This window comes from Lepus europaeus, chromosome 1 (assembly GCF_033115175.1).
Source record: "Lepus europaeus isolate LE1 chromosome 1, mLepTim1.pri, whole genome shotgun sequence".
In the NCBI taxonomy this organism is placed as follows: Eukaryota; Metazoa; Chordata; class Mammalia; order Lagomorpha; family Leporidae; genus Lepus; species Lepus europaeus.
In genome coordinates, this window is record NC_084827.1 from 109,273,873 (window position 1) to 109,299,982 (window position 26,110).

Sequence of the window (26,110 nt, forward strand, 5' to 3'; positions counted from 1 at the left end):
CAGGCTGAAACCAGGAGCCAGGAGCTTCTTCTGGGTCCCCCATTTGGATGCAGGGTTCCAAGCACTCGGGTCATCTTCCACTGCTTTCCCAGGTTATTACCAGGGGGCTGGATTGGAAGCTGAGCAGCCAGGACTCAAACTAGAGCCCATATAGGATGATAGCCCTGCAGGCAGAGGCTTAACCAGTAGTGCCACAGGGACAGCCCTTGGACACAATCATTTAAAGAAGTATTTTTGGACAACAAAGACAGGTGTCACAGATTGAGGGAAAACCTCTTTTCATAGCTCTTTGGTGCAAAGTGGGTCACATGTCAATTCTTAATCCAGTCACTGACAAGGGAGGGAGGGGTTACTACCAGTTCAATCAGGTCCAATTTAGCATGCTAAGGTGAGGTTGGCTTCTTCTGACACATGGGAAATATACAAGAGCAAAGAGTATATATGTACAACAAAAACGATAAAAAGAAATTTTTCTAGACAGATGAGATGAAAGGGGGGAATGGAAAAAGGACAATTAATCCCATATGTTATATAGATAGATAGATATAGATATAGATATAGATATAGATATAAAAAATACAGCATCATACTGATGAAGTTTCAATTTATATCTAATCTAGATCATTACAAATTTCACAAAATTTCTTTTTATTTGAAACAAAAAAGAAAGACTGATGAAAAGGTAATCAATCTAATTCATGAAATAAAAAAATAAAATCTGTACCTAATTTTACGTTTTCTTCATATATGATGAAGCTTGGGGCAGGAGTTTGACACAGTGGTTGCAATTTCACTTGGGACACACACATCTCGTATGGGAGTGCCTGGCTTTGGGTCCTGGCCCCTTTGCTTCTGATCCGACATCTTCACAGGGAAGATCAGTTCTTGGCTCCAAACTTCAGCCTGGCCTGGTCCTGGCAGTTGCAGGCATTTGTGGTATGTACCATCAGCCTGGTGCTCTCTCTCTCTCTCGCTCTCTCTCTCTGATGCTGTCTCTCTTCCTTTCTCTTTCCCTTTGTTTAAAAAAATTATAAAAATAAATAAATAAACGATGAGATTGCATTAAGAAAAAGAGAGAAATTTATCTGTCACTGGCTACTCAGCAATAGCAGAGAGTGCCTTGCTTATAAATGATATATTTTTACTTTATGTCATTTTTATCAAACTTAATTATTCATTTGTCTTAGGGTAAGTAAGTTAAGGCTTTTACTAATGTAAAGAGACACACTAAATAGCTTAGTCCACAGTATTGTACTACAGCTTCCTGTACTACCTCCATCATTGTGTTAAACTATACTGTGCTTGGTTCTCACAGTCATTTTCTTTTTGTTATAACTGACTGCTTCTTTTCTAAGTTTTAAAAAATTGGTTAGGGCTCCATCTATCCAGCCATTGGCTGGTGACATTTGACTGGTGGACTATACTTTACCCTTAAGAGATTGATGCAGCTCTGCCCATTGCAGCCAATTGGGGAGTAAACCAGTGGATGGAAGACCTCTCTCTCTCTGCCTCTCCTTCTCTCTCTCTAAGTAACTCTGACTTTCAAATAAATAAATAAATCTTAAAAAAAAAGAGTTATGATGATTCTGCTGGCCAACTATAGTCTTACTTTACTCTGGATAAACAACGTTCCAGTTTCCGGGAACCAAGACCCTGTCACTATTCAATAGTGCCCTATAATCTTCTGTTGGTGCTCTCACTAATTATAAGAAAACTTTTGGCTACAGACATTATAAAGCAGGTCACAGTTAGCTTCACACCTTAATATTCTGAGAATTAAACACAGAAAATGATGCTAGAACCAGGGATGGGCTAATTCTTTTGGAAATATCTATTCTTAATTCTCTTCAACTAATTTCTAGGTCAAAATTTAAGTCACAGAATGAACCTTGTGGCTGAGGCAATTGTTTTTAAAATAATTGAATGCATTTGAGGATCCAGTCCTTTCCACTTTGTTGTGTTGCCATTCATCTAAGCTTATGCATGCTTTCCCTTGCAGCTAGAAAGACAGCATTTATAACACTGCCTACTTAACCATTTTAGCCGAAATGTGACACAGGAGAAACTGAGGTTTGAAAAATCTGTTCCCTTCCTAGCAATCAGTCTATTCTATGAAAAACAAACCGTGGGTAGACAGAAAACTATCCCAGAAACAAATCAGTGATCATTATTATTCAGAAACATTATCTCAGTAATCATTCTAAAAAAAAGCCAACATTGATCTTAGAAAATATGCTGCAGAAGTGAGGATCTGGTGCTTCAATTATTCGGACAATTAAGTTTCTATTTCAAGCCCAATAATAAAGTATTCTGGAGAAATTTAATTTATTGGGAATTTACTTTTTTATTTTTTAAATTTTTTAAAAGATTTATTTTATTTATTTAAAAGTCAGAGTTACAGAGGGGCAGAGACAGAGAAAGGAGGGGGAGTCTTCCATCCACTAGTTCACTCCCCAGATGGCCACAACGGCTGGAGCTGTGCTGATCCGAAGCCAGGTGCCAGGAGCTTCCTCTGGGTCTCCCATGTGGGTGCAGGGGTCAAAGGACTTGGGCCATCTTCCACTGCTTTCCCAGGCCATAGCAGAGGGCTGGATCATAAGTCCAACAGCTGCAACTCGAACTGGCACCCATATGGTATGCTGGCATTGCAGGCGGCAGCTTTACCCGCTATGCTACATCACCAGCCCAATAATCTACTTTTTAAAGAAAGCTCACATTTTGGTCACGCTAGCAGTGTGAAGTAGTACAGTGAGCCCTCCCACAAATAATGACTACCAAAACATTTGAAATACCAAATCACTAAGCAAAGTAGAAATAACAACATGAGGGATGGCCTTTGAATGAAGGAATCACAAATACGTGGATTTTTTCTTGTCTGAGGATACTCCTCATTTATCAGCTCCAGGTGCAAAAAGTCATAGCTTTATCAGTTCATGTCCAAGTGGACAAAAGTCAAAGTTAACAGAACATCTAAAATTTTAAGGGGAAAATTCTGGAAGCAACTGAGTTACATAAGGAGCACCTATAAATTCACTGATGATTTGGATCGGTTACACATTTATTGAGTCTTGATTCCAAACACAATTTTGTTGTTTGCCCTGGAGAAATGGATGCAGCTCCTACAAATATATATCCCGTTGACTGCTAACAATGAACCTTGTCAGTAGAGGATCCTGAAGAGTTGCACTTCTTGGTTCTGGTGTGATCTGGGCAGGTTCTTTCAGCTTCTTCAGCTCCTGCAGACTGAGTGGTTTCTCCAGGACTCAGCTCCTGCAGTGAACGACATTCAGCAACCAGCATTCACCTGAGCATCCATCTTGGGCAGTTTTGTAGCAGAATGCTTGCACTGTTGACACCAACCCTCGAACAGTTTCTGCTGGCATCTTAGTGGGTTTCTACCAAGTCCCTACTCAATAAAAGTGTCAACTCTGCCATCTCCAGCCATGTCCTCTCCATCAGGTCTGGATCCAGGTCCGGAACTCCTTCCTTGGACTTAGGAGCACTTGAGATGCTAAGGATTCTTCTCTGGTTGAAGCTTGCCCACTCGGGTTTAACAACCCTGTCACATGTTTGGATGCTCTATAAAAGGAAAGTGTGAGAGAAGTTGGAAACTTGGATACAAAGACAGTGCTAAGGACCTTGTAAATTCAAATTAGTGGAACTCAGGTTTTTAAAAAGGAAGCAGGTAGGTCAAGCCACCTACTAATAGTTAAAATGGAAAGATCTTAGATAAATTGTCAGTATGGTTACATTCTACTGCCTTTAGTAAAATCCATTAGAGAGTTCCATTGGAGGGTGAACCAACGGCAAAAGGAAGACCTTTCTCTCTGTCTCTCTCTCTGTCCACTCTGCCTGTCCAAAAAAAAAAAAAAAAAAAAAAAAAGAGAGAGTTCTCATCTCATCTTGGGAGCAAGTGGGTATGTGGTTGGAGTTCAGCTAGTACTGGGCAGGGCTAGAAGAGGGGGTAAGAATAGGCACGCATTCATCTTTATCTCCAACTCTCTCTTAGGTGAAATTCATATTGAACTCAAGTCTGCAAAAACCCAGAGGACAATTTGCCTGTGCAACAGAGAAACCCATAGGAAATAAATCTGGTTGTCCACCTTCATGACTCTTTTTAGTATCATGGGACAGTTTTTGGAGGGTGATAATAAAACCTATTCTTTTTTTATTCCAATGTATCTTTCATCTTTTCATTTTCTTCAGAGCCAAAATGTATAGAATATTTTGGGACAGGAGGTTGACTAGTCTTTATCGAAGCTGCATTTCCCTATATTCAAACCATCTGATAAAACACTTTATTAAAAAAATACAAATGTATAATTGTTAATTTGTTTTTATTTAACTTTTAAGCTCTATTTTTTGTTGACTCATCAACTATATTGAAGCTTCTGAAAAATATTGTCAGAGTTAGAAAGGAGCTTTAAGTTAGCATATGAATTATATTTCAAAGACTGTATATATAATATGTTTCAAATTATATTTTAAATTATATTTATAAATATAATACACTATATTATATAATAAATACATATTTATAAATATATAATAAAATAAAATATATTTTCAAATTATACTTAGATATTTTAAATTATATTTCAAAGACCATACACAGAGAGAGGTGTAATATTGACATTGTACTCTATGATGTATGAGTGGCAGATGTGATAGCAGGTTTATCACTGTTGGGAAGGGAGTGTTGCAGACTAGAATGAACCATATGCTACTGGGTTGGAGTTAGAGACATGAGTATGGTGAGCGGCAAGATGGCGGAATAGGCAGGGAGCACACTTAGTCCGGGGGGAGAGAAAGTTTAATATAAGTGGAGATACTGCAGGGTCAAGGAAGAGTAGGGGATGAAACAGCAGAGGAAACTCTTCTGGAACTAGTGATTCACAGTGGACCTGCGTGGAGAGCGTGGGAGCCCAAGTTCGGGACACCAGCGGCAGACTCAACACACCAGCGCTGGAACGCGAGGTGAGCCGAACCTCAATAGCCCGAGACACCAGCGGGCAAGCGGAAAGAGGAGGCTAGAGGGAGCGAGGCTTGAAACTCTGTGGGGAAAAGTTCACCAGGCTAACTAGAAGAGAGATAGGAAAAAAATAAAAAAAGTGACTGATACAGACACAAGTTTCTCTCTCTCCGCTCACCTCTCAAAGGCGAGCAAGACAGAGCAAGCGCCATTTTGGACATACGTCATAAGCAGGGCGACCTCAGGTCTGCACCGGCCCTGAGCCTAGCAGAAACACCTGACTCTGGGGGGAGGGGTGAAATAACAGGAGATTAGCATCTAACTTGGCAACCCAGTAGGAGACTGCAGGAGAATTGGAGCCCACACTGAGGGCAGCAGAGATTCCCTGTGTGGTCCTTGGGAAAGAGCTTCCAATCTCTGGCTCCTGTGGGTATATCATTTGCCTGCTAACTACCTCCAATTACGTTCAGCTGTGCGGAATTACTTCCCTTTTGAATCAAAAAAAAGAGATTTACCACACCTAACCTGGGAGTGTCATCTTTGACACACCCTCAACCCTGAGGAACCAAACCCAGCTCTCAGTCCACACTCATCTCAAGCCTCTAAGGCTCCACTGAAAGCAGACAGTCCACTTAATATAGAGCCATAGTGTAACAAGAAAAAACACCACAGTGAAGAAACCAAATATCTCCAACATGCCAAACAACAAACGCAAAAACCAAGCTAACAAGAACAAGGAAGACACTATGACGCCCCCAAATGAAAAAGACACCCCAATTCAAGATTATGAAGATGATGAGATTGAAGAAATGCAAGAAGTGGATCTCAAAAAATTGATAAGAACATTAAGAAGTTCTCAAAAACAAATTCTTGAACTACAGAAATCCTTAATGGACAAGATGGACACATGTTTAATTTAAAACAGAATGCCATAGACATTTTGAAAGATATGTTTTTCTATATTTCCTAACTCTGTGTTTCAGAGCACCAGGAACAGAAATGGTACAGTAGCAGTGAACATATTCAGTACCAAGATCTTGTTTTCTAATACTATTCTCTAAAACAAGGAATCAAGCTTCCTTGGAGAAATGATTAACTTTAGCAATAGAGTAGGGAAAAAACAAGATAAACTTAGAGCACTGTGTAGTGTTAAAATGGAGAAAATGCTGTGAAGGCACGTCAAAGGACCCAGAAGGGGCCAGCGCCATGGCTCACTTTGTTAGTCCTCTGCCTGTGGCGCCGGCATCCCATATGGGCACTGGGTTCTAGTCCTGGTTGCTCCTCTTCCAGTCCAGCTCTCTGCTGTGACCGGGAAAGCAGTGGAGGATGGCCCAGGTCCTTGGGCCCCTGCACCCGCATGGGAGACCAGGAAGAGGCACCTGGCTCCTAGCTTTGGATCGGCGCAGTGCCTGCCATAGCGGCCATTTGGGGGGTGAACCAACAGAAGGAAGACCTTTCTCTCTGTCTCTCTCACTGTCTATAAAAGGACCCAGGAACTAACTTACTAACTTGAAGGAATCCCCAATGGTCAAAGATGAAACAATTCAGCAACAAATTAGCTGAAACAGTGTGAGAAATAACCCAGCATATAAAATGCATAACCATAATTACATACTGATGTGAATAAATGGTTGAACAACTAAATAAGAAGGGAGAAGAGATAAACCTCCTTTATGAAAAAAATCTCAGCTAATTTACATAAATACTTTTTGCTCTAGGACATAGAGGGGGAAGCATGCCTTCTTAGCTGGACCTCTCTGGCTCTGCTTAATGACTTGCCTCCAGAGACCAGTGGTGGAACAAGGACATAAGCCTCAGCCATTTTAGGTTCTTTCCTGAAAGTAGGTAATATGCTGTTTTACCCCTTACCATAATTGCTTTTTTTCAAGAGACCAGTTCAGTCTCACACCCTGTACTCTTCCCTACCCAAACCCCTGCACTCTTTTCCAGGTTTGAAAGCCTGTGAGAAACCTGAAAAACCCGAATGGAGAAATTCACCTCCTGCTACTCCCCCTCACCATCCCCCTCCAGACCCTTAGCCTACCCTCAGATATAAAAAGGCCCGGGCCGGAGCTGCGGCTCACTAGGCTAATCCTCCGCCTTGTGGCGCCAGCACACTGGGTTCTAGTCCCAGTTGGGGCGCCGGATTCTGTCCCGGTTGCCCCTCTTCCAGTCCAGGTCTCTGCTGTGGCCCGGGAGTGCAGTGGAGGATGCCCAAGTACTTGGGCCCTGCCCCCCATGGGAGACCAGGATAAGCACCTGGCTCCTGCCATCGGATCAGCAAGGTGCGCCTGCCAAGGCGGCCATTGGAGGGTGAACCAATGGCAAAGAAAGACCTTTCTCTTTCTGTCTCTCACCCTCTCACTGTCCACTCTGCCTGTCAAAAAAAAAAAAAAAAAAAAAAGGCCTAACCCGCTGGGGCCTGGCCCTTTGCCGTATGGTGGGTCTGTGAGCGTGCTGACAGTTGGCTACTTCTGCCAACACCTTCACTCTGGCTGTGAGTGCAAATCCTTTTTTTCCTCTCTGTTCTGTGCCCCCTTTGACCAGAACATGAAAAATAACTTCAAAGTGGAGAAATACAGCAAAATCTTCCTTAGCCAGGTGAACAAGGTTAACATCATTGGTGATGAGGCAGATTGTCATTGATATGACGCAAAATCAATTTTCAGACTAACCATGAGAGAAGTATCACATACCCACGATTAAGGAATATTCTAGAAAATTCCTGGTCTCAAAGCCATCAAGGTCTTGAAAAACAAGAAAAAACCTGAAAAATTGTAACAGGCCACAAAAGGCTAAGAAGACATTATGGCCAAACTTCATGTGGCGTGATGGGTGGGGTCTTGAAACACAAAAATACTAGAAAAATCTGAAAATCTGGACAAAGTGTGGAGTTTACTTAATAGAAACATAGTAATGTTGGCTTCTTATGTGACTGATTTGCCTTGCTTGATGAGGCTGTTTAATAACAATGGAGGAAATTGGGAGGATAGCATGTGGGAAGCTCTCTGCACTGTTCTCTCAACATGTCTAATGCTATTCTAAAGCAAACAGTTTATTTCTTTTTTTTAAAAAAATATTTATTTATTTATTCAAAAGGCAGAGTTAAAGAGAGCAGAGGCAGAGGGAGAGGTCTTCCATCCGCTGGTTCACTCCCCAACTGGCCACAAAGGCCGGAGCTGCACCCATCAGAAGCCAGGAGCCAGGAGCTTCTTCCAGGTCTCCCACATGGGGAGACCATGCAGGGACCCAAGGTTTTGGATCATCTTCTACTACTTTCCCAAGCCATAGCAGAGAGGAGGATTGGAAGTGGAGCAGCTGGGATTCGAACCAGCGCCCATATGGGATGCTGGCACTGCAGGCGGCTTTACCTATCACGCCACAGTGCCAGCCACCAGAAAGAGTTTATTTCAAAAGAAGAGGGAGAATAGCAGTTAATTTTCTTATACATAAGTCCTTTCTATTAAATCTGTATTGATCCATTTGAATGAATCCAATCTATCTTTGTATCTCAATGAAATAAAAATTACATCAAGTTCCAGTAAGTTAAAAAAAAAAGAAAACCATAGTGCCTTAAATGCACATTCAGTTGAAATGAGCAACAGTTATAAAGGACGTGGGAAAGCAAAGGGAAGAACTGTAAAGCAATGATATCATTCTTGTTTAAGTTGCAAAAACAAAACAAGTTTTATTATGTAGACCCATGGGTTTAGGGGTCTTTCAAATATCTTGATCAGTAGATATAAAGTATATAGCAAATTTACTATGAAGTAATACTTTACAATTTTCAAGATGTTAAACCACTCAAGAATGCATATACCAAACAATGCTTTTAGTGTTCCAAGATAAGCTGCACTATTAAATCTGTTACTAAGGAAATTGGATTATTTCTTAACTGCTCAGTATCTTCCGTCATTGTACTGTTTCTGTATCCTGTATGACTGCTCTGATTTCACCCGAGATGTTTTCCTAGAAGAGCCCTTGAACAACTTTTGCTATGTAAGTATTTTCTTAAAATGACTTTTAACAAGATTTATTATGTTTCCTCTAAAATTTCTGGATCAGAACACTTTAAAATGAGAAGAATTTAAAACAGAACATTTGAAGCCTTCAAAAGATAGTTGATCCAATTTAAGGCCAATTAGATTCATATTTCAAAAGGACACGGGAAGAACTTTACTGAAGCCAAAGTCACAGGGTGGGTTCTGTATAAGGCCTCAGTTTCTGCTATTACAGGGTTTTGGCATACAGGCTTACAGTTAGAATTACCCTGGACTCTATCTTCCTGTACCAACTATGGGATCTTTGGGTTATTGGGTTTGTCACAAGCGTAGTAACAGCACGGAGGTGGTGTTGGTTCCAATAAAGATTTTATTATGCAGTGGGAAAGTCGCACATTATAATTCACACAACACACTGGGCAAACTGACCACCCAGGGTCCTTAAATAGCTCCTGTGCGCCTCACAAGTCTTGGCCACAGAGGGCAGATCCTCGCGGCATCCGCACGGTGGCGCCTCTGAGCGGAAGAATGCGGCCCTGAAGAGCGAGCAGAGTCTGGGCTTCAGGGAGCAGGGTTTCAACATCAGGGGAGGTCGGAGCCTAGGCGATGGACAAACAGACGTGGCGCTGGGCCAGCAGAGAGCTCCGCTGTCAGGTGAGTTCAGGGCTGGCTGGGAGAACTCTGAGTGCCATGGGTTAACCCGGAACTTCCGCTGTGCCGCCCTCAGGAGCGTCTGTTCAGAGACTCACTGGGTCTCCTGGGCCTGCAGTTTATGTACACTTTAGTCAGTCAGTGTCGGGCTGGTAAGGTCCCTGGGAGGGCGTGTGCGGGCCATGAGTGGTTCTTATCAAGTCCATGCAGGTCTCCTGCAGTCCTGCCGTCAGCTTAGCTCTTGCCTATTTCTTGTTACTATTATGGAGAAGCTGCTTAATTTCTGCTTCTTAAAGATTTCTTTCAATCTCTAATTTTTCACCTACAAAAGGAAAAAATAGTAGCTCCCAAACCCGGCTAATCAGTGAATCAAATAAGGTGCCTTATTTAAAGCGTCAGAATAGTGCTTAGCACAAACTGAACAATTTTACATTCGAAGCCTGTGATTATTAAGTGTCTGTAATTACTTAATGATTGCTATATTCCCTGCGGTAATATCTCAGTAGTCATTTACTAAGGGAGGGTAGGTGGTGGACACCGACCAGTCAGTGGCTGAGGACAAAGATACATCTGTACCATGAGAAATTTCCTGTGAAGGGAGTTTACTGGGGCTGGCCTTGAAAAGCAAAAGCGGAGAGAAATGACAGTAAAGGGTGCTCAGACCTGTAGCAAGGGTTCCAGGAATATGGAGAGAGCACCAACTGTGTCCTTTCCTTCTTTCCAATCATAATATTCACACTTGTCACAGGAGGTGTCCTGGAATATTTCCGGTCCTCCACATTCTGAGTTTCAGCTCCAATGTTACTGTCTCAAGAAAACTTTGTGTAGTATAACTAGTACAAGCCTTTCAAACAGCGTGGCCTGCAAATAATACCTATGTATTCCCGTTGACTTACAGTTTGTGTTTATACTCATTTAGAACTATGGCTATTTGCCCAATATTTTCTTTTCCACATACTATCCATTGGTGTAACCGTTCTGCTTTTACTCATTTTCAGCTGAGTCTTGACTTATAGTAGGGTCTTCAATGACTATCAGAATTTGTGAAAGAAAGGAAAAGTGAGAGCAATGGAAAAAAAAAAAAAAACACTGAGGTCTAAGTGCTTAGGAAGTTGACACCAGGGGCAGTTAGCTTTTATTTGTTTATTTATTTATTTTATAGATTTATTTATTTATTTGAAAGTCAGAGTTACGCAGAAAGAGAGAGAAGTCTTCCATCCGCTGGTTCACTCCCCAATTGGCTGCAACGGCCAGAGCTGCGCTGATGCAAAGCCAGGAGCCAGGAGCTTCCTCCGGGTCTTCCCACATTGGTGCAGGGGCCCAAGGATTTGGGCCTTTTACTGCTTTCTCAGGCCACAGCAGAGAGATGGATTGGAAGTGGAGCTGCTGGGACTCCAACTGGCACCCATATGGGATACCGGCACTGCAGGCAGTGGCTTTACCTGCTGGCCGCAAGGCAGTTAACTTTAACAGGAATTTCACTACCCTTGTTTGAGATACAGAGGACTCAATGCTAAATCATGTCACTGCATTCATTATATGCAGTAAAACAAAGTTACTCCACATGGGGCTGGACAGGATTTTTTGGTTTTTGTTTTTGCTGATGACCACAAACTTGTTCAGGAGGTTAACTCAAGTGTGCCCCCTAAAAATATCTTATATTGTCAAAAATTAGTTAAATTCTGCTTAACTCTAAGGATTTTCAGCTCAGTAATTCAGGCGTTTATTCAGGAAGCTTTTCTTGAGCACTGACATTTTAGACAGTGAGATTTACTCAGAATACAGACCCCGCAAGTTCAGAGGGCCAACTCTACCTTATTCTTATGTTTCCATACATATTTGACAAATTTATTTTATTGAAAATTATTATTCAATAGCTTAATGTCTTAATGTTTCATAATTTGCCTGTATTCTTTGTGCTTATTTTCATCTTGTTTCCTCATTTTTATTTTGTAAGTTTTTTTTTTTTTAATTGTTGATTTATTTGAAAGTCTGAGCTCCAGACAGACAGGGAGGGACACCTTCTGCTAGTTCACTCCTCAGATGGCCACAATGGCCAGGGCTGGGTTTGGCTGAAGCAAGGAGCCAAGAGCTTCATCCAGCCCTGCCTTGTGGGTAGCAGGAGCCAAAGGCTTGGGCCATCTTCCGCTGACTTTTCCAAGCTATCAGCAGGGAGCTGGATTGGAAGTAGAGCTTCTAGGACAGGAACTAGCACCCATATGGGATGCTGGCAGAGCTAACCGCTTTGCCACTATACCACAACACTGGCCGCCATGTTTCCTCATTTTTAACAACTGTGTTGCAAATGCTTTTAACTTTGGATTATATCAGTAAAATCAAAGGATAATAATATTAAATATGAGTTCCTCTGAAGATAGTTAATATGTTTTTGCTACATGCATTTATGCAACCATACTCCAAAAACTTTTTTAAATGACCATATTTTAGGCCTTATTTTTAGAGAAATATTATACTTACAGAAAAACTGAGAATACAGTACAAAAAGAGCAAAGTACCTCACTCATTTGCCCATTCCCATTCTAACATCTTCCTAATGTGGTATGTTCATTACAGTTAATGAACTAGTATTAATAGATTGTTACTAATGTCCATAGGTAATGCTTACTTTTCATATTGTGTATTTTACCATAAATAGGATTTGACAAAGGCATAATGCTACTGTATCTACTATAGAGTCATATAAAATTTTGTCAAACATCTTAAAGTCCCCTATAATTCACCTTTTAATCCCCTTCCCTCCTCTTAAAACTCCTTACCACTGCCATATTACTGTCTCTGTACTTTGGGCTTTTCCACATTGTCTTACTTGACATCATACAATATGCAGTCTTCTAAGTTGACCTCTTTCTCATAGCAATGTCCATTTTAAATTCCCCCATGTCCATCTGATAGTACATTTCTTTTTATCAGTGTACCATGTTCTATGTTTTAGATGTTCCATAGTTTGTTTTTCCATTATCCTACAGAAAGACATCTTAATTCCTTCTAGTTTTTGGCTTTTACATTTTTTTTTGAATTTTTTTTATTAAACTTTTATTTAATGAATATAAATTTCCAAAGTATAGCTTGTGGGTTACAATGGCTTCCCCCCTCCCATAACTTCCCTCCCGCCCGCAACCCTCCCCTTTCCCGCTCCCTCTCCCCTTCCATTCATGTAAAGATTCATTTTCAATTCTCTTTATATACAGAAGATCAGTTTAGTATATATTAGGTAAAGATTTCAACATTTTGCCCACATAGCAGCGTAAAGTGAATAAACTACCATTGGATTACTAATTATAGCATTAAATAGCAATGTACAGCACATTAAAGACAGAGATCCTACATAATTTTTTTTTCAAATTACTTAAGTTTCTATGCCATTTCCATTTTAACACCAGGTTGTTTTTTTTTTTTTTTCATTTCCAATTATCTTTATATACAGAAGATCGATTCAGTATATAATTAGTAAAGACCTCATCAGTTTGTACCCACACAGAAACACAAAGTGTAAAAATACTGTTTCAGTACTAGTTATAGCATCACTGCACATTAGACAACACATTAAGGACAGATCCCCCATGGGATGTAAGTACACAGTGACTCCTGTTGCTGACTTAACAATTTGACACTCCTGTTCATGGCGTCAGTAATCTCCCTAGGCTCTAGTCATGAGTTGCCAGGGCTATGGAAGCCTTTAGGGTTCGCTGACTTTGATCTTATTCCGATAGGGTCATAGGCTTTTACATTTTTAAAAAGTATTTATTTCTTTATTTGAAAGGAAGAGTTAGAGAGAGAGGAAAGCAGAGAGAGAGAAACCTTCCATTTGATGGTTCATTCCCCAATGGCTGCAATGGCCAGGGCTAGGCCAGGCCAAAGCCAGGAGCCAGAAGCTTCTTCTGGGTCTCCATGTGGATGCAGGGGCCCAAGGAGTTGGGCCATCTCCCACTGCTTTCCTGGGCCATTGCAGAGAGATGGATCAGAAGTGGTGTGGCCGAGATATGAATAGCACCCATATGGGACGCTGGCATTGCAGGGGCGGCTTTACCCACTTCACCACAATGTCTGCCTCAGTGTTAAGATTCCTACCAATAATTATTATGTTAGCTGTAGGATCTTTTTCAGGTTTAGGAATTAAGGTGATGCTGGCTTCATAGAAAGAATTTGGGAGGATTCCCTCTTTTTCGATTGTTCTGAATAGTTTGAGAAGAATTGGAGTTAGTTCTTCTTTAAGTGTCTGGTAGAATTCAGCAGTGAATCCATCTGGTTCTGGGCTTTTCTTTGTTGGGAGGGCCTTTATTACTGTTTCAATTTCTGTCTCAGTTATGGGTCTGTTTAGGTTTTCTGTCTTTATGGTTCAATTTAGGTAGATTGTATGTGTCCAGGAATCTATCCATTTCTGATAGATTTCCCTGTTTGCTGGCATACAACTCTTTGTAGTTATACCTGATGACTCCTTTTATTTCTGTGGTTTCTGTTGTTACATTCCCTTTTTCATCTCTGATTTTATTGATTTGGGTCTTTTCTTTTCTTAGTTAGTTGGGCCAATGGGGTGTCAATTTTGTTTATTTTTTCAAAAAACAAGCTCTTCGTTTGGCTGATCTTTTGTAATTTCTTTTTATTCAATTCTGTTTATTTCTTCTCCAATTTTAATTTCTCTTCTCCTACTAGTTTTGGGTCTGGTTTGCTATAGTTTTTCTAGATCCTTGAGATGCATTGAAAGCTCATTTATTTGGTGCCTTTCCAATTTCTTGATATAGGCACCTATTGCTATAAACTTTCCTCTCAACACTGCTTTTGCTGTATCCCATAAGTTTTGATATGTTGTGTTGTTATACTCCTTTAATTCCAGAAAGTTTTTGATTTCTTCTATGACCCACTGTTCATTCAGGAGCCTGTTGTTCAGTCTCCATGTGTTTGCATATGCTCTAGGGATTCCTAAGTTGCTAATTTCCACCTTCATTCCACTGTGGTCTGAGAAGATGCATGGTATGATTTCAATTCTTTTGAATTTGCTGAGACTTGCTTTATGGCCTAGTATGTGGTCAGTCCTAGAGTAGGTTCTACCTCACCCCAGTTAGAATGGCCCACATACAGGAATCTACCAACAACAGATGCTGGCAAGGATGTGTGGAAAAAGACACTAACACACTGTTGGTGGGAATGCAAATTGGTAAAGCCACTATGGAAGTCAGTTTGGAGATTCCTCAGAAACCTGAATATAACCCTACTATACAACCCAGCCATCCCACTCCTTGGAATTTACCCAAAGGAAATTCAGTTGGCAAATAAAAAAGCTGTCTGCACCTTAATGTTTATTGCAGCTCAATTCACAATAGCTAAGATCTGGAATCGACCTAAATGCCCATCAACAGTAGCCATATTTTATTTTTTATATTATAACCAGACTAAATTAGAATAGCCACATTTTAAAAAATAAACTGTTGACCAATGAAACAAGTAGTCACCAACAGAAGAATAATTTTTTTTTGTTATTACCTAGTTTTTATTTAGTCTGAAATTTCTGCTAAGTCCATTATATACCGCCTCAGAACTAGAGAGAACTATTAAGATAACAGATACATCATGCCCTCTTAACTTGTTTCCTTATTACTTCTTTTTTTTAAACTTTTATTTAGTAAATACAAATTTCCAAAGTACAGCTTATGGATTACAATGGCTTCCCCCCCCCCCCCCAGTAACTTCCCTCCCACCCACAACCCTCCCATCTCCCGCTCCCTCTCCCCTTCCATTCACATCAAGGTTCATTTTCATTATCTTTATATACAGATCAATTTAGTATATACTAAGTAAAGATTTCAACAGTTTGCACCCACACAGAACATAAAGTGTAAAATACTGTTTGAGTACTAGTTATAGCATTAATTCACATTGAACAGCACATTAAGGACAGAGATCCTACATGGGGAATAAGTGCACAGTGACTCCTGTTGTTGACTTAACAAATTGACGCTCTTATTTATGGCGTCAGTAATCTCCCTAGGCTCTTGTCATGAGTTGCCAAGGCTATGGAAGCATTTTTGAGTTCACAGACATCAATCTTATTTAGACAAGGTCATAGTCAAAGTGGAAGTTCACTCCTCCCTTCAGAGAAAGGTACCTCCTTCTATGATGGCCCGTTCTTTCTATTGGGATCTCACTCACAGAGATCTTTCATTTAGATCCTCTTTTTTTTTTTGGCCAGAGTGTCTTGGCTTTCCATGCCTAAAATACTCTCATGGGCTCTTCAGCCAGATCTGAATACACTAATTATTGTTTTAAAGATTTATTTAATTTGTTTGAAAGACAGAGTTTGTTTGAAAGAGGTAGATCCAGAGCTGAGGTGATGTGAAGCCTGGAGCCAGGAGCTTTTTCTGGGTCTCCCATGTGGGTGCAGGGGCCCAAGGACTTGGCCATCTTCTACTGCTTTCCCAGACTACAGCAGAGAGCTGGATCAGAAGAGGAGCAGCCAGGACTAGAACCGGCACCCGTATGGGATGCCTGCATTTCAGGCCAGGGCTTTAACCCACTGCTCTGTAGCACTGGCCCCAACTAATTGAGTTTTAAATGCTGTACTAGTATATCTGGAATAAATATCATTTGATTAAGGTGTGTAATTCATTTTATACATTGCTGGATTCAGTTTGCTAATATCTTGTTTGGGATTTTTGAATTTATATTCATAAAAATTATTACTGTATCTTCCCTTTCTTGTGGTATCTTTATCTGGTGTTCATCTTGGGCTTCTTAGAGTATGAAAGAATATGTTCTGCTTCTGTTTTCAGGATAAGAATGTAGAGAAATGGGATAATTTCTTAAGCATTTGGTAGAATTTACCCCTGAAACAATCTTAGCCTAGTGCTTTATTTTTTGAATGTTATTTATTATTGTCAATTTTTAAAAATATGTAGACCTATTCATATTATCTGATTCTCCTTGTGTTTATTTTAATTTGTGTGGGTTAAGTGGTCCATTTCATGTAAGTTACCATATCTGTGGGTATGGAGTGATTTATGAGATATACGATCCTCTTTACTGTCCTTTTAATATCAATGGAACAATGGTCATGACACCCTCATTCATTTCTTGTATTAGTAATAACTTGTGTCCTGGTTAAGTTGGCTAGAGGTTTGCCACTGTTACTGATCTTTTAAGAACCAGCTTTGTTTTGTTGACTTTCTGTATTCGTTTTATATTTTCAATTTCACTTATGTTTTTCTCTAAATTTATTATTTCTTATCTCTTGCTTGCTTTATGTTTATAGTGTGTTTCTTTCTCTAGTTTCCTTAGAAGGTAGCTTAGATTATTAATTTTTATCTCTTTGCAGGTAGTATATGCACTCATTGCTATACATTGTTTTCTAGGAACTATTTTCACTGCATTTCAAGCATTTTGGTAAGTTTCATGATTATTTTATTCAGAATATTTTTAAAAATGTTTCCTGAGATTTCTTCCATTACCCATGTGTTGTTCATAATTATATTGTTTCAAATGCAACTAGCTGGGAACTTTCTAGTTAGGATGTCATTAATGGTACCATTTACTTCTGTTTTGGTTTGGAAGCAAAGTTTTCTGATTGGTATTCCTTAGCTTTAGGAGAAACAAGCTAGAGACCTGTGGCTGCAGAGGCTGGCATAGGGCATGAGGAAGGCCACAGCCGCAGAGAATAAAATACACATGTAGGCAGGCAGTCTTAGCAGCTGTTTGCAGTTCACAGAGTCTGCCTTGGAAGGGTGAAGAAAAAACTGTGCTATTTTTCCGAGGATGTCGTCTTGCCTACCTACTCAAGAGATTGTTAAGGCTGCCCTGACCCTAACCCCAGAGCCACCTAAAGCAAATAAAAACATGTGAATAGATCTGTAACTCTGCAGCCCCCTGACCCTGCTTTTTCGCATCTGAACCTACCACTGAGTAGTTCTCATCTGTTAACACACAGGGATGGCTGGCCTAATTTGGCATTTCTTAATTCATGTTTCTGAATGTTGTCTGTGATGGTCAATGTTCCATGTGAGCTTACAAAGTATGCACTTTATGCTATAAATGTCAGTTAGACCCATTGATTAGTGGTGGTATTCAGTTTAATTAGGTTTGCTGATTTTCTGCTTGCTGGATCTGTTACTGACGTCACAGTGTTGAAATGTCAACTATAATAGTGGATTTGTACATGACTCCTTTATAATCTATCAGCTTTTGCTTTATATGTTTTGATGCTGTCATGCACTGCACACTTAGATTGCTGTCCTTGAAGAATTGACTAATTTGTCATTGTCTACTGCTTCTTTTTACCTTGATAAATTTTGTTTGTTCTGAAGTCTTTTTTGTATGAAATAAATATAGCTACTCTATCTACTTTTCTTTCCCTGCATCTCTGGTTTTAATTGAGCATGTGGTATCTTGTTCTTTCCTCTTAGAACATAAACATGCTTCTTTTAAAAATTATTTCAGTCATTGTCCAAAAGTTTTCAATATGTATTTATAATTAAGATATGTTCTATAATTCAACATGTATTTATAGTCTACGTCCAATTTCAAGTAATATTCTGCTTTGTCATAGTAGTACAATTACCTTAAGTTGAGCATTTTCAAAAATTTCTGTCATTCCTTATATAACTGTTGTAATTCATTTCACTTATCCATAAGTTATAACCACTCAATACATTATTGCTATTTTCTTTAAACATTTATATATTGGAGACATTAAGGAAAAATGAAATCTTTATTTGACATTAACTTATTTCTATAATGAGATTTTTCCTAACTTGATGAGAATCTGAATTTCTGTCCTGCATCATTTTATTCTCTGGATGCAGAATTTTAAGTTGGTGTTTTGCCTTTTTTCCCCCAACAATTTAAATATTTCACTCCATGCTATTCTTGCTTGCATAGTTTCTGATGAGATGTGTTTATAATTCTTATTCTTATTTCTCTACTAGTAAGATGAAAAATGCCTCTGATTTTTCAAAAGTTTCTCTTGGTTTTTGTCTGTAACTTGAGTACAGTATGCACAGTATATATTTTGGCATTTTTATTGTTTTATATTGTCTAAAGTTACTGGTTATGTGGTTGGTTTGATGTGTGTTATTAACTTTGGGCAATTCTCAACCATATTGCTTCAAATATTTCTTCAATTCCACCCATATGCTCTTGCGTGTTGTCTGCTTTTTTAGTCAGAGCCCTTAATATATTCGTGGCTAATTTAAATTCCCATCGTAGTAATCCCAGAGTCTGTGTAATATCTGACTCTTTCTTCTGATGTTTGCTTTACCTCTTCAGACTGTGTTTATTCTTGCCTTGTAGCTTGTCTTTTAAATGTTTGTTGAAATTAAATGTGAGAGTAAGTTAAATGTGAGATGTATGATAATAAGAACTGAAATAATCAGATTTTGAAAATAAGGTTTTGTGTGACTCTGCTTAGATGCAGACTGTGTTTAACGTCTGCTGTGGCTGTAGGTACCAGAGGCTTCGTTTCCTCTGGTTCTCTTTTCTTTCTCCTGGTATTTTTGTGTTATTCTTAGCACTTTTTCCATCCCTCTCTCCCAAGATTTATTTATTTATTTGAAAGGCACAGAGAGAGAGAGAGAGAGAGAGAGAGAGATATCTTCCATAAGCTAGTTCACTCCCCAGATGGCTGCAATGGCCAGAGCTGAGCTGATCCAAAGCCAGAGCCAGGAGCTTCTTCTGGATCCCCCATGCAGGTGCAGGGGCCCAAGGACTTGGGCCATCCTCCACTGCCTTCCCAGGCCATAGCCGAGAGCTGGAGCAGAAGTGGAGCAACCAGAACTAGAACCGGCGCCCATATGGGATGCCGGCACTGCAGATGGCGCTTTACAGGCTATGCCACAGCTCTGGCCCCAGCACTACTTAAAGAGCCTGCACTTCTCAGCTATTTCAGTTGTAATCCACTGGTTTTATACTGAAGCCTTGTTGATGTGGTAAGGAGTGGAGATAGGAAGTATTTTGTAATACTGTGTTTATATCTGGTTTTTGTTTGTGTGTGTGTGTGCTTGAGTCCCTGGACTGTGACCATCCAAAATGTTTCTTAAATGTTTTACTTCCTAAGTGATCCCGGAAGGCTAGAGGGTTATGCTGTTGTCTAATTGCCTTTCTCAAACATCAAATAAGGCTCCAGAAAAGTAGTTTTCCTTGAGGCCTATTTCAAAAACAGTTACTATCCCCTCTCTTTGCCTAAAGCGTAAGTTTTCTGGGTCCAGTGTTGGGACACAGTGGGTAAAGCTGCTGCCTGAGATGCCAGCATTCATATGGACTCCAGTTCAAGTTCTGGCTGCTTCACTTCCAATCCAGCTCCCTGCTAACGTGCCTGGGGAAGCGGCTGAAGATGGTCCAAGAGATTGGGACCCTGTACCCATGAGGAAAACCGGGAGGAAACTCCTGCTCCTGGCCTCGGCCTGGTCCTGCTCCAGCCCCAGCCCCAGCCCCAGCACCAGCCATTGTGGTAATCTGGGGAGTAAGCCAGCAGATGGAAGATCTCTCTCTGTGTCTTCTCCTCTCTGTAAATCTGCTTTTCAAATAAATAAAATGAATCTTTAGAAAATGTCACCTGAGAATTGTTGAGTTTCCTGAAGGTAAAATCTATGAGAGTTTAGGTGCTTTTTCTAAGATTAGGCCTCAGGTGCTCCTAATCTTTTTTTTTTTTTTTTTCTTTTTAAGGATTTATTTATTCTGGGGCCAGTGCTATGGTGTAGTGGCTAAGCCTCTGCCTTTGGTGCCAGAATCCCACATGGGTGCCAGTTCAAGTCTCGGCTTCTCCTTTTCCAATCCAATTCTCTGCTATGGCCTAGGAAAGCAGTGGAAAATGGCCCAAGTGCTTGGGCCCTAGCACCCATGTGGGAACCCCGGAAGAAGCTCCTGGCTTCAGATCGGCATAGCTCCAGCCATTACAGTCATCTGGGGAGTGAACCAGTGGATGGGAGACCTCTTTCTCTTTCTCTCTCAATTCTGCCTCTCAAATATGTATAAATAATTTTTCAGAAGATTTTATTTATTTGAAAGGCAGACAGAGAGAGAGAGGTCTTTCATCCACTGGTTCACTTCCCAACTGTCCACAATGGCCGAAGCTGGGCCAATCCGAAGCCAGGAACTTCTTCCGGGTCTTCCACTCGAACTGGAGCCCACATGGGAAGCTAGCAGTGCAGGTGGCGGTTTTAGCCACTAAGCCACAGTGCTGGCTCCATGCTTCTAATTCTTAAACTAATTCGCACTGGAGCTTCTTAGTCAATTGTCATTCATGGACTTGTTTCAGTTTCTGGCACCAGCTGGTAAACTGATGCCAGCTGTGATTCTCTGGGTTCACGTGGCTCTCCCTTGCAGAGTGGCAGCTTGCCCTGTGAGCTCTGATTTCTGATGGATTTAAGCTGAGCTGGTTTTCAGTTTGTTCCACCATTTTCTTGTCAGCAGAAGAGTGTTGGCCTGCAAGGATTTTACACGTCAGACCTGAAGCTGTAAGTCCTGTTCTTTTTTTTTTCATTTCTTCTTTGCAGCTTGCCCGAGAACACTAATGCTGTACAGTTAGAATGTAAAAATGAGGCCTGTCACAAATTTCTTTACAAATTTTCATCCTAAATCTAGGTTTAAATGGGGTCTTTCTTTTCAGGGGTGGGGGGTGTGTGTGGGAGAGTGGGTATGGTGGGAAGAATTACTATATTCCTAAAGTTGTACTTATGAAATGCATGAAGCTTGTATTCCTTAAAGAGTTTCTGGGAAAGAAAAGTTAACTCAAATTTAAAGTAGGTGTTTTTAAAAGCTTTTTTAGGTTTTTCTTGCCTAAATCATCTTATAATTTGCTTCTCTGAATGTGTTGTCTTCTAATATCTCAGTTTTATTCTGAGTTAACAACCCCAGTATCTTACATTGGTTTTGGCCCAGGCCTTGTTTTTATTCAATAGAAGCAACTGAGAAAACCAAAAGTCCTCAGGGAGCCACTGCTTTCGCGCATCCTTACCTCTGATTTTCTGACCCTGATTCACTCTTGCTCCTTATATTGTTTCAATTTCGGATGGTAATTTTCAGTATTGCTTTTTAATTTTAAATTTCATGCTTCAGGCATGTTTTTGGTTTTGTTTTGGATATCTAGCTTAAAAGGATTTCCTTTCTGGTTTCTAAGTGTGTGGTGAACAGGTCAGATCATAAAGCAAGCTATCCTTGAATCCCTGAGATGCTGTAGCAATCAGGGTTCATTAATGGAGGAAGTTATTTACTCCTTGTGCCAGGTACAGAGCATGCAACAATGAGCAAGCAACATTTAGATAAATTCCATTTTCTCTAAGATGTTTTTATCTAAAAGATGTAGAAAAAGAATGTCTAGAAAAGCAAAGTGCTTGAGGTTCCTGGATAGAGTAATAAGAACACAGTCAGGAGAAAGCACCTGAATTGCCTTGTTGCTATGTTGATTGTGGAGAGATGGCTGAACAACTGAAAGGAGAAGGTGATAATAGAGGGAGGACTTGAAAAGGAACTAGAAATGTTCTGCATCGAAAGGAGATATGGGTTTTCTAATCTCAAAAACAACATATGCATAGGCAGCAAAGAGAATTAAATGGATTTTGGTGTGGATGGCAGTCTAGGGAAAAGAATTAACCAGAACACACCATGCCACCTGTGCTAAAGTGGGTCTGGAATACAGTTTGAAGATTAAATAGGAGGTGATGATGTTGGTTAAGTAGAGGGTCAGGAACATGGTGAGGAATGCACTTTAGGAAATTCTCGAATAGAGTAGTGGCCCAAACCTTCATGTGTCAACATATCCGTGAAAGCTGTTGCAACCAGATTGGTAGTGCTGCCTCTAGAGTTTGATTCTATACATGAGGGAAGCCTGAAAATTTGTTGTTCTAGCAAATTCCCAGGTGGTGCTTGTCCTGAGTCCAAGGATCACACTAAGAATCTCTGATGTAGAGGATGGGCAGACTAAAGGGAGGACAAGCAAGATAACAAGACCAATTAGCTGGTGTGAAAGCAATAAAATCCATCAACCAGGCAAAAGCCAGACACAGCCAGAGCAGCAGCAAGAGTATTATGGGCTTGATTTATTTACATTGTTAGTACAGGGATGTTTAAAACATGCTCCTGAGATACCCCTCCTCTTCCATTGCTTGTCTTTTCCTTCATTCTTTCCTCATTCTCTGGTCTACCATCCTCTGAAATAACCTGGTCCAGGAAAAACTAAAATGCAAACATATAAAATAAATGAAAGAAAAAGGAGCAACAGGATTAAAAAGAAAAAATATTTTGTACTTCAGTTTTAATAATTTGTGGTACAATTGCTTTTACATTTTGAGGGCTATTATAATTTTAGGTACTAAGGGTGTCTGATATCTCATTCTTTGCTTCATGTAAATGATTTGAGAAAAGACAAATGAAAACTTGAGCACACAAAGCATGTTAGGTCATGTAAAATGAACGAGAAAAGGGCAAAAATGAAAGCTGAAGCACTCAAGTTTTAGCTACAATAATTTCATTAGTCTGGTGAGCAGGAATGAAGATAAGGTGAAGGCATTTGTGCTATATATTCTCATAATGCCTTCTTGAAGTTGTTTTGAAACTTTTGTCTGATCTCGAAATCATGTATCCATGTCCCCTGTAAGAAGGTGATAGGACCTGAGCTAACTGCAAAAAAATGCAATGTTAAGATATCTCAATTTATCATCAGCACTGAAAATATTTTTCCCTCTTAGAAAACTGAACAGTGAATGGAAGTTTCAATGTCCTCATTGTATTTGGCTAAATATACTGTACATGGAGGCATGTATCTTAGTGACTATTGCTATATTAAAACCCAAAGTATCAAGCATTTCTTTATACCACTTTATTTTCAAAAAGCACTATTAAAGTAAGTTTGCATATTTCTCCTGACTTAAGATGTAAGAGAATTAGAAAGCACTTCTGTGCTTGGTACAATTGGCCAACTCTTAGCCCTTGGCCTTTTCGTAGCCTCACTACTTAAGTGACATATTCCAGTGTAGCCATCATTAACTTATTAGTGTCGTAAAAGTGGTAAAATAAAGGAAAGTGCTGAAAGTGGAATTTCTTAAAGACTTCTGAATCTACGTTGAGGTGCTTAGCTTCTGAACAGTACAGCTTGTCTTGTAAATTTATAATGCAATCTCCTGTTTTTAGTTCCTGAATAATATAAAAGGCCATCAAGTTACTTTAAAAATACTTTTACCTTTGCTTTTTCCAGCAACATCTGCTGCTACTGTAGCTAGCATTCATGTACAAGAAAATAGTTGAAAAGATCAATTCATGATCAATAACTATGAATTAAAACAGTACACTTGAGAAATTTAATTAGAAAATACAGTTCTGAAAGTCAGTGGAATGCTTTTTCATTTATTCTAAAATGTGTACAGTGAACTACAGAGTAAGATTCTGGGTTCTACTTTGGCATTTTCTTTTTTCCCCAGCCATCACAATTTTTGTCAAGTCAATAGAGAAGGCTAAAAATCCTAAGTGGATGAGTTGAAAATTCTAAGGCACTCAAAAAACTATGGCCAGATTTCTTTTTGGAAGAAGATAGTAGAGCAGTGAGTTAACATTCCCCTATTAGTTAGATGAGGGATACTGGTCCACTACAGACCTGTGATAAACAGATGTTTAATGTTTATGAAGTGAAACAGGTTTCATGAATGTTCTGTGTCTGAATTAAAGTTGTGAAAGTACTTGGCCCATTTCCCAAAGTTTCTCATTGCTCTTAGTGAATAGATGTGTTTTTGGTTTTGGTGGGTGGGACAGGGTGAAGGAGAATGTTACCATTTATACAATGAATTGCATCTAATAAAACAAGAAAATTAAGACTTTTTGTGAAGAGGTAACCTTTGTGGCTCAATACAGAAAGTTCTTTGATTTGAAGAAAAATAATGTAAGAAATATTTCTGCAAGTATAAAAATAGTAGAAAACACTATGGTATTTCAGTAGGTAAACTTGACACATGCTGTGGCATATTGTTTATATTGAGTTCAGTCAAATGTTCTGCAAACAAAAAGCCAAAAAGACATTTTGGGTCCTACTTGATAAAACTCTATATAAACATTAAAAGATATTTAAGGGTATTAAAAAAAATACTTTCTACTTTTTCCAGAAAAATAGAGGAATGGGACAATTCATAGTTTCTCTTTATAAAGTCTAAAATAAAGCTAAAGTCAGTTTTTCAAAGAAAGCCATGTATCTTAAAGAGTTTCCACTTACTTTATATTCATCTTTAAATATGTAACCATATCCACATATCCACGTCTGCAACTATTGGCAGTGTGAAACAGTATATCCACCCAGTATGTAGTCTTATAAAAGTAATGATTTCAGAGTCACAAAATGTGAGTATTGTATATTTTCTTAGGGTTTGTGTTATGTCTTACATATGTCAAAGCAATGTTTTAACTGAGTATGTGTCTCATCCTTGATAATTACTGTTGTGATAGGGCATGTTTCATTGTGCATCAATTATGTGTTGGCTGCTTTACATACACTTTTCTGACTTCTAACAAACTAGAAAACTGAAAGAAACAAGGAAATCGAGTAAGTTGCCCAAGTGCACACAGCAACATGATAACTGAGCTATAATAGTTAACCTAAACCCATGTGAGTCACTGTAGTTCTTTCCATCACACCAAACTCTTACATGATGTTTTTCTACCTCAAGAGGGTGATCAGCCCTTTCCAAACTTCAATAGAAGTACTGTCTAGGGCCAACACCATGGCTCACTTGGTTAATCCAACTCCTGTGACGCCGGCATCCCATATGGGTGCCGGTTCTAGTCCTGGTTGCTCCTCTTCCAGTCCAGCTCTCTGCTGTGGCCTGGGAGTCCAGTGGAAGATGTCCCAAGACCTTGGGCCCCTGTACCTGCATGGGAGACCAGGAGAAAGCACCTGGCTCCTGACTTCGGATCGGCGCAGCTCCGGCCATGGCGGCCATCTGGCGAGTGAATCAACAGAAGGAAGACCTTTTTCTCTTTCTCCCCCCACCCCCTCTTACTGTCAAATAAATTAAAGTGCTGTCTAAAGGAGAATTTGACAGTAAACAAAACTGGGAATTAAGCAAGATATTACTTTATATTAACAGTTACTACTTGAATCCACATTTTTCTGCCAGTTTCTCCTTCCCTAGACATCCTGAGCTTAGTTTTTTCCATTATGATGCATTCTCTTGGCAATAGTATTTGGTGCCTCCCCAAAGCATTTCTTACTCTTGAACTTCACTTTTTCTGATATAAGACTGAGGGGATTACTTTCCGATTTCAAAAGTAATAGTGGAAAAATTCTCACACAAGGGCTCATGTCTGTTACAGCTCAAGCACTATATCTTTTCCATAGGCTTATATGTTCTGACAGAGTTGCAGGGTTTTTAAAATTTTTTAAAGATTTCTTAATTTATTTAAAAGGCAGAGTGATGCAGTGAGACAAAGATCTTCTATCCACTGGAAGATGTTCCCCAAATGGCAATAACAGCCAGATCTGGACCAGGTTAAAGCCAGGAGC